Genomic DNA, 10,568 nt, shown 5'->3' with positions numbered 1-10,568 from the left:
ATCAAGCCCACCTTTAAACGTAGGCGGTCTCTGCCTCTTAAACTTTTCTAACAAGGACTCCGTCCCTTCAAGGGCTACAAGTGTCGCTTGAGTCTGCTCCTGAAATTGAGTTATAAGTACTTGTGTCCCCATAAATGAGGCAAATTCTTCCATCGCCTGGAGGATCTTGTCAATAATTGCTCCTTGCCTGGCTGCATCGGGTACTTGAGTCTCCGATGCGGCCCGAGGTTCATACTTTGATCTATCATAGCCTAGGATAAATAAAGAAAATTATAAATTTTACTGAATAATTTTAAGATTATAAGAAATTAAATGGTTCAATGTAGAAATACATGAAGATCTAAGAGAAGTTGAACTAAGATGTAGTTTAGAACTATATGTAGAAATTTCTGGACATAAGGGTGCTATTCTAATTGATACTTTTGATATTTTCAGACAATATTTTAACTTAAAATTTTTTACATAAATATATCTATAAGTCTACTATACCCCTGTAAAATTTTATAATATTTTGAATCCCATAAAATTTTAAAAAATTCAGAGAGTACACACTATCTAGAATTAAACGATTTCTGGATAGGTTTCTCTTAACCTCAAATACATCTATTAAGGGTTAGTATTTTTAATTTTTACCTATTTTTTTATAAAATTATACTTATCAATATTCAATTAAATTTTTGAATCACCTCAATCGGAGTTTTACTTAAATAGTTATGATTTTTCAAAGTTAGACGTTTTATATTGATTATTGCTGCCCAACCTAAGAAATAATTAGAAAATTCTCAGAAAATTCCTAAGGTCCAGATTTGATTTTGTATGTTAATATATAGCCTAAATGAGATCTAAGTATTATATCATAATAGATTAAAATGTCCTACGTATGTATTCTAAATTTCTCATCTCTTAGTTAAGGTCATTTAGGAAGACTTAGAGTTAAATCTCTATTCTAGATCCAATGTTTAAGATCAACTTGGTTCTGATACTAACTTTGTCACGCTCTAAAATTCGGATACCCGAATAGGGTGTCCAGGACCCGAATTCCAGACCCGTGACCTATATAAAAAAATAAAAATAAAAAGATAAAGTATGACAATTTCATATGCATTTCTTTTTTTTTTCCACCATAGCCCAAAATTTTAAAATCTAAACACAAACTAAGATAACTAATTATATAATCTATTATTACATCAATGCATGATTATTTAACTTAACTTGAAGTAAGAAAATCAAGTCAAACATTACTACATTCAGAGTTCTAAAATAAAATAAAATTTATCCTATGTAGAATGACATGCCACGTGCACCCAACCACATTCCATACTCCACTACTAATAGTAGTACCCTACATCTTCAAAATATTCATAACCTGAAACGGTTAAAACATAATGAGTTGACAACTCAATAGGATCACATCAATCCCGAGTTGAAAGTCTCACAAATATTACCAAATTTAACCTCGATATATTAATCAAAATAAGGCGAACATTGGATGTAAAATTATAGTTAATAATTTGACATTCATGAATATGAAATGAATAAATTGTTTAACATAGCTTTTCTAAAAAATACTAAGATTTGGAGTGGACAAAACACTCATGTGTGTTGATCCTTTTAGGGGATAACCTACGGCAGAGTATCAGTGTTGATCCTTTCAGGGTATGACCCTCAGCAGAGCACCGGTATAACCTTTTAGGGACAAAAGCCCAGGGCAGTGCACCCGTGTGTATTGATCCTTTTAGGGAATCACCCAGGGCAGAACACCCATGTCGATCCTTTTGGGAATGACCCTGAGTAGAGCACCCATGTCGTGCTGTTCATTTCGAGAATGACCCTAGGCAGAGCACTCGTAAGAATCATTGCATTAAAAAAAAAATAGTTAACATAAAATACATCTAACTTACAAGGAATTATGGCAGATATAGTGTCTATGTTCACATAATGAATATTCATTATTACCACTAGATAATATAATAATAATAATAATAATAATAATAATATTTACATTAGTTCAGTCAAATAAAAAATATCTCAATGTCTAGATTATATAAGGCAATTACTTATGAAATTTTCAATAAGAAATTATCACCTACCTGCTATGAAAAAATAGTGTGATGGAAGGAAAATAATCTGAAGAGATGCTGATTTCTACGTGTACTAACTTGAATTGATCAACTCTGAACTCGACCTGAATTGGAAAGTAGAACTTCATATAAATGCGTCCATCTCCATAAAAATCAGATGTTATAGAAGGATCTTTAGGTTAGGCCGTACTCAACGAGCTGAGTCAACTTGGTGGAACAGCTCGATATACGTTACCTCCACTCAGGATCTCTCTCTCTCTCTCTCTCTCTCTCTCTCTCTCTCTCTAGAATAGTTGCAAGGGATACTGGAAAAATCAACAACGCATCATTGGGGATTGAGTCAGTGAGTCATGAACTCGATGTTGAACCCTCATGGATACTCTCCCTTCTCCTGATATCTCTTTTCTTCTCACAATCTTTCTTTTGTGATTTTCTCTATGGTTTTCTATAAGTAGCATGAGAAATGGGGTATAAAAATAATGTCAGGTATGTTTAGTGGGTTGGGAGTTCATTGGATGGTTTAAATTGATTAGTGGGTCCCACCATGATGATATCATGCATGGTGGATGAGTTCACGTCCGCAACCATACCACGGAGAAGTGGGAAAGAGAGGGAGTTGTGGAGGAGAGGGCTGGTTTGTGGGTGACGTGCTGACTTGCTTTTTTTTTTTCTTTTTTTTGAGAGTGGACCCCATAAAAATGATGTGATAAATCCACACCGTTCATTAGTTTTGCCCATCAAAGTTAGGGCATGAGCCCAAAAATGAGGGTCATCCACAGCTCAAGTGGGCCACACCAAAGGCAACAGTGGAACCTACCATTTTAAATAAATAAATAAATAAAAACAGAGTATTACAGCTATCACCCTGGTCTTTTCTATCCTTATCCCTCAAGTACTCAGCTAAACCGTCCAATCAATGGACCCACTAACCCTAAACCATATTGATTAGATGCTCCTAATCCATGATTAATGGCTACATATGTTTTGTCGAATTCCTACTGTTGCCTCTTTATCATTTCACCGTCCATTGTATATCCGGTCAGATGGCCCATCACTACAGTGTAATTACATGTTCATGACCCATCTAAATTTGGCCACACAAACTGGACAGTTTAAATGATTTACACATGTCCCAATTATAGAATTCCTGAGTGCATGTGTATCAACAACCACACTCTGCCAGAGTAGAAAAAAAAAATGTTCTAAAAAAGAACACCAGCCATGATTCCTAGAGAACAGAGCATCATGACATCAACCCACATCCTTCAGAGAAAGCATTGCTTTCGTTGATTATTTAGGTATGTTTTAAATGATCTTATTCCATTTTGCTAGTGTGCCCAACATCAAGATATCGAACGTGTCAGGTGGGGCCTCACCTTTAGAGGTCGGCATCGAGTCGAGTCGGACCAAGTTAGATCCAACTTGTTTCGATTCGATTTTGCCAACTACCTGACTCGAACTTGATCCGACTCAAGAATTAACCAAAAAAAAACATATAAAATTAACCTATTCGATTAATGGACGAGGATGACCGATGAAGATAGGGTGTTGAGCTGCTAACTAGCCTGCATTCCGATCGAGTTCAATGCGGCGTCAACTTGAGTCGAGTTAAGGTTCAGGTAGATGAAAGGTAAAGGTTTAACAAAAAAAAACTTTATAGTACTCGATTCCAGATCGGATCAGGTTTCAGATCGGATTAGATTCGACTGGATCGGATTCCGGATAGGAACGGATCGAGTTACTACGTGACTCAAACTCAACTCGGTCGGGCTTCATATCCGAGTGGATCTAGTTGATCCGACCCGACCCTGGCTTTCGGTTCGGGTCGAGTCTGATCTTGCCCACCTCATTCATGGCTCACCTTGTAGATTCTCTGCTTCAAGAAAACAGGCTGGTCCACTCGTCCGATGAACCGTGAGTATATGAACGGATGGATGGTTAAAAATGACTTAGAAAATGATCGGACCAGCCTAATTCTTAGATCCAGCGATCTATATGACCGGGGCCCACTTTTTCAATGGCTTGGATCTCTCGTGCAGGCACGCATGACGGCTTCTACAGTAGCGAGGCGCACTATCACTAGTGCACATCGCATTTCCCACTACAGGAACTGTAAGATACATACGATCCGAGGCTGTGCACGGTATACACGCGTTTCCAGATTAGACAAGTGGGCCCCATCCATTGTTAATCTAAACCACTGGTACGTCGCGTCGCAGCATGATGGATCGTGTCCAATAATCTTAATTTCTATTTGTGGCCTATAAATAAGTTAATGGGAGGAATACATCAGCCATCCATATTCATCTTTAAAAGGTCCAAATATTGATGGATAGGATCCTCCAATCTGAGATAATCTCGCACAGTGTTTATCGATGGAGAGAAGCAATAGAGCAATGGTCTGGATTTACGAGGCATAGGCTCCACTTGTCAGACCTGAAAACCCGCGTATAGGATGCAATGGCCCGCGTAGAGGGAGTTAGCTTAGCAGAATGTTACAAGCTGCTAAGCTGCATGGCAATGGAGCTGAGCTGTCTTCCTTTGCCACGTCAGCTCAGCGTTCGCTGCCTACAATACGCAAGGGGCGTTGATGCGCACGTCCTGCTGCCAGTTTCCACACGCGAGGAACGCGTTTCTCTAGGCCCACACGTGTGTACAAGGGAGCTCATGTGCACGTCACAGCATGCGCCAGCATTGCACAAAAGACAACATCCGATCCATCCATCAGAGGGGTCCACCATTTTAGATGCCCAAGAATCAGGTAGATTCACTTTTAAGGTGGGATATTTGTTTTTTAAAATGTACGGCTACTAAAGAAGCTGGCAGATTATTTTAATCCGTCCACCTGTTTCCAATATCGTGGCCCACCTTTCAAGTGGAATAGATTGAATTTTTTGGGAATGAAGATCTAACGGTCGGAACTGCTTGAATATTGCACCCTTGGGTTTGTAGATTGTATGCCTTGTACACGCGTGTAGGCTTACCGACTAATGTGGATCGTCCATCGGGTGAGCCGTAGGATAGATCTCCCACACTTCAAGAACTGTAATAAATTCAGTAATCCCAGTTGTCCAATCATCGGCATTTTTTCTATTGAGTGGGGACCACTGTCATTTTCGTGCTTTACCGTCCGCTTGCTGCCATCCTGAGAAGTCAATATCACCTATGGATTTTCAATGGTGGGCCATTGCATGTTCAAGGTCGGGCCCACCTAATGATCGACCCCGATCTGGCACGCTCATTCTACATTGTTGCGTGTGAGACTATTCACCTCTCCAATCTGTCCTCGCAGGAATGGACTGGGAATGGACGGTCCGGAATCGCATTGATGAGAGCCAGAGTGCCACGCGTACGGTGGGTGTGTTGCAACACCACAGCACGTGCTGTTCGTCGGATTTCAGACTGTAGCAGGCAAATGATCAGGTGTGAAAAACGAGGGAATCCCATCCACATTCAATCAAAATAGACGGTGAGAGGATGTGGGGCCCAACAGCTCCATCTTAAAGCAGGTGAACTGTATGTGATTTGGCTCGCATCTCATCGCCAAGAAATGATCTGTGTGAATCTGAAGACCGTTCGATCAAGATCGAACGGTGATAAGAATCGGAGCGAACGAAGATCCAGTCAACATGAAGGGATCACATCATGATGGTGTGGCCCACCAATGGTCTGTGCTGGTTACGTAATAAGATAAAAAGCTGATTATGGTGAGATCTTGCTGTCTCCAACGTTGAGAATTTCACGTGAAAAAAAACACGCGGACCATTATTCATAAGGTGGTGTGTTATATGATATGTGTCATGAGTATAGCCGTTGGATCCGGGGTCATGGTTGGTGATATGAACCGTTTATAAGATGGACCTTACCTTGGATCAGAGACCCAGAAAAAAAATAATTATATTAGGATGTATGGACCGTCTACTTGACATTTTCTTGTTTGGGTCATTGATCGAAGGTGTAGGATCTTTCAATATTTAAGATTTTCAAAGAATACATCATCAGTCATGTATAGCATCAGATCAACGGTTTGGATCACGAACACGACCCAAGTTGGACAACTATAGAACCGTCGTATCAAACCTCTATTAATTTCTTAAACCATGTTAAACACACGATCATTTCGTGATACGGCATTACATTAACCCCAGCACGAGCATATGGTTAGTCTCTCGAGCATTCATATCTGGATCTTACTCTCCTCGCACGTGCCAAAGTGGCATGGGTATGAGATCCCAGCTTCTCATCTGGTAATACGTAGCTGTTCGTTACTGTGGCCCAAAAATCAGGCTATCCCAGTCACCATGTGGGCCACACAGGTACAGCACATGTGGACCATTGGACAACTTAGCCTCCATTTTTTGTACGCGTGGCCCATCTGATGAACGGATCCAGCTGATTCTCAATCCACGACTCATCCACTGTTAGTAAACCTGATAAACGACCCAGATCTCACGCACATTTTCCATATTAACACTCGTGCGTACAGTAGAACTGACTGTCTCTATCTCGGAAATCTAGGGAAGCGGATTGCGCCCTACCCGTGGCAGGTCCGACTCGATCCTGGGAGGGGCTTTGTTGGGTCCATCGTGATGTATGTGTTTTATCCACACCGTCAATCCATTTTAACATATCATTTTAAGAATTGATACGAAAAATAAAGCAGATTAAATACATAAATGGGCCACACCACAGGAAGAAGTGTTGATAATGGCACCACTGTTGAAACCTTCCTAGGCTGCACCTTTATGTTTGTTTGCCATCCAACCTATTCATTAGGTCCACATATACCTGGATGAAGTTAAAAAAAAATAATATCAGCATGAACAAAAACTTCTGTGGCCCCCAAGAAGCTTTCAACGGTTGTCGTTCAATCTCCAGTGTTTCTTGTTGTGTGGTACGCTTGAGCTTTGGCCTGCCTCATTATGGAGTTCAAATACTAAAATGATCTGAAAAAATGGATGGACGGCGTGGATAAAACAAATACATTACGGTGGGCCCCAGAGAGCTCCTCCCAGGACCGAGTCCGTCCTAGCCGGGGGTCCGAAATCTTGATCGGCTAGAGTGGGCTAGGCTTGAGCCAACGGCTCAGGTGTTTCAAAAACCATCATGACCAACGAAAGGTGGACCCGGGCATCGTATATTCGGGGCGGGCCGATGCTTTATGCCTTGCCTGCCACTTCTACCCCTCTAGAGGAATTTCCGTGCAACCCGACGCACCCGTTTCTTCCATCGCACACCACCACCTAAGCACGCTCTCTGCAAATAGAAACGCATTGCCAACGTGGCGCTTTACGTCTTGTGGACCCCACCTCCACGTAGGATTCGCAACGTACGTACGTGCATATGCTGGAGGACAAACGTAGGAAAAAGATAATAACAGACTATTGGACTTTCTCTCAGTGCCTTTTCTATGACACTCAAGTTGTACCCCATCCATCGCCACCGTACATCTGGTGCGACTAATCAAGATATGTATGGCAGCGCAAGAGATGGACGGTGATTTTCTGCAGCGCTTGTTGTAGGCAGTCCGCACAACAAAATGCTACGTGGGCCCCACTGTAATATCTGCCTGACATCTAATTCGTCCATCATTTTCACCAGCTCATGTTCTGGTGTGAGCCCAAAAATCAGGGTGGTATAAATCTCATGTGGGCCACACCGTAGGGAACAGTGGCGATGGGGAAATCCACTGTTGAAAACTTCCTGGGGCCCACCATGATATTTTTTTCGCCATCCAAACCATTCGTAAGGTGAGCCCCACCTGGATTAGGGTAAAACACAAATATCATCCTGATCCAAAACTTTGGTGAGCCCAAGGTCTCAATGATAGTGGTCCTCTCTCCACTTTTCCATGTGGTGTGGCCCACTTGAGTTTTATATCTACCTGATTTTCAGGATTCTGCTCTAAAACGATATGATACACATGATTTACGGAGTAGATGTCAAACAGACATCACGTTTGGCACCACAGAACTTTCATGCAAGGGCTCCCTACAAAGCGTTGTAGGAAATCCGCCTCCGCGATGGATAGGCATACGGATCTCACTGATCGGACGGTTAGTAGAGAACTGTTGGGTTCTAGGCCTTCAAAAATGTGGACCTCAAGCCCATGGTTCAGTGATCCAGACCATTACATTGAAGGTCCCGCCATGGATGGATGATAGCCGAGAAATGTACTCTGTAATAAGATCCCAGCCCTTCAATCTTTGGCCTGTGTCCTCTGATTGTCGAATATGGCATCAGATTTTTTCATAACCTTCTATTCATAGGCGGCTTATCTAAGGGTCAGGATCTCTCTCTCTCTCTCTCTCTCTCTCTCTCTCCCCATTTTTATTTTTTTATTTTTTTTTTTGTTCCACCCATCCACTGATGGGCCCACCGTATATGGAATCATATGACTTATATAGCATACAATTCCTCACTGAACATAAGCCTCAGATCATGGTTCCAAATATTCCTCAGTTTCTTACCTTATCGAATAAGAGGATTGTATGATACACGTGGGGTGCATCTTTGCACCGTACACACGATTCTTAGATTCCTAAAATGGCCATTGATTTGCTAATCTAGACCGTTTATTTATTGGGTCCCACCATTTGTTGGCTATGAATAATAAGATCTTTCATTTTAACAATCTTACACAATCGATTTGTGGCCCAAAAATAGATGTTTAAGAAGAGTATAAAAAACCTCATACTCATTAAAAAGAGATCCTGACTTGGTCGCTGATATATTCTAATCTGGAAAATTTTAGGGCTAGTCTTCATCCACGGTGGAACTCAACAGACCAACGGTCCAGATTACAAAATCAAGGGGGCCCACTTGTCAGAATTATAAAGCCGTACACAATATGGAAAAATGCAGGCCATGCATCACATAAATATCTCAACGAATAAATGGGCCGTTGCTTCCGTGGCCGGTGGTTCCAAATGCTCACATGCCAATGGCTTTTTCCTTTTTAAGCTCCAACCTACGCCGATGTGGCCATAACCATCTGATTCTGATCACATCAGCCAAAAAGCGGTTTCTTTGTGGCTGTGGATTCGCACGCGCATAAATACAAGTGCTACCCACGTGACTACATGTCACACGTGTGCAAAATCCAGTCTGTTGATCATAGACGCCCCGCTGCGAGCGTTCTTCAGCCTGAAAACTGCCCAATCCACTCTTCACGTATATATATATATAATGAAGGCTAACCAACGGTCCACAATCAACGTACATGTGGCCAGCCTAATTTCGGCTAGGACAGTCATCCAGAGGCCGCTTGAAGAACGGGTATCATACCACACGAGTGTGCCACATCTGCATGTGTGAGGCAGCAGCAAGTAGTGTTTTTAACAGGCTGTTGTGAGACCCACGACATCCAGGCCGTCCGTCCGATGTATCGCCCCATGTTACGTCTATGGCCTGAAAATCAGCTCAATACATATATCAGGTGGGCTACATCAAACAATTGGTAGCATACACCCATCCTTCTTGTGGTGTGGTTCACTTGAGCCTTCAATCTGCCTCCTTCTTTAGCTCATGGCGTAAAATGATCTTTCAAACTGAATGGACAGCGTGGATAAAACACACACATCATGATGAGCCCCACAGAGCCCCTACCCAGGACTGTCAATCTCAAGCTAGGGGGATGCATCTGAAGGACGGGTAGGATGTCATGCACACATAGCATGGGCCCCACAACAACCCAGCACCAATACCACTGGACCCCACCTCTCTAAAACAAATCCATAGCTTAATTTGAAATTAATAGTGGGATTACCACCATGATTTAGGTGGTTCTACGTAGAGATATTTTATAAGAAATAAAATCATTTTAACAAACATATCTTGAATAGATTAGTGGGGAGCATCCTTTTCTTTAAACCGGATTTGTGCTATAATTAACTAAAAAGGACTTTAGATTATGTTGGAACCTTTCATCACACATACAAGCAACACAAGTGACCCTCTCATCGATGGTGGGCCACTTCAATCAAGTTAGGAAAGTTGCAATTGGTTTCGAATACATCGAATGAGGATGCAAATAGGGCACATGATCCATAGACAAATAAACCAAGGAACAATTTGGAACTGTTCTTTAGTGGGCCACTCGCCACCTCCTTGTAACCTATGATGGACAGCCAGTATTGTGGCAGGTTTCAACTAATCTTTCACTAAGTTCTCTGTTTCAATGATAACATGTATGTCATCATCCACCAAACCAACATGGCTGACAAGATTGGAAGGAAGCATAATAGTCATTCTACAACTAATGTAGCCCACTCACCAGGATTTTTAATTAAAGAATCGTATCAAATCAGTGCTAACTTGGGTCGAAATGGTTTGGGCTGGGTTGTCCTGGCCCGCGGCTCCAGCCTGTGGGTTGAGTCTAGGCCCTAGATTCATAGGCCGGGCTTCAATCCAACAAGTCTTGCCTGCAACTGAGGTTACAGGAATCTCCCATAAACCCAACTGTAGGGCCCACCATGATTTTTGTAT

The 10,568-nt window shown here is 41.9% G+C and overlaps 1 long non-coding RNA gene across 1 annotated transcript; it reads right to left on the bottom strand.

Annotated features, from left to right (window-relative positions):
• Positions 1-1,126: 1,126 nt before the first annotated feature.
• On the bottom strand, positions 1,127-2,215 carry LOC131257560 (uncharacterized). Its single transcript, XR_009177498.1, has 2 exons — positions 2,091-2,215; positions 1,127-1,366 (listed from the first exon to the last, which is right to left on the bottom strand). It is a non-coding gene; the product is annotated as an uncharacterized LOC131257560 (long non-coding RNA).
• Positions 2,216-10,568: the final 8,353 nt, after the last annotated feature.

Source organism: Magnolia sinica, chromosome 10 (genome assembly GCF_029962835.1).
Source record: "Magnolia sinica isolate HGM2019 chromosome 10, MsV1, whole genome shotgun sequence".
Taxonomy (NCBI): domain Eukaryota; kingdom Viridiplantae; phylum Streptophyta; class Magnoliopsida; order Magnoliales; family Magnoliaceae; genus Magnolia; species Magnolia sinica.
The sequence above is the reverse complement of the archived record's forward strand: the minus strand, read 5'-3'. Positions and strand labels throughout refer to the sequence as shown.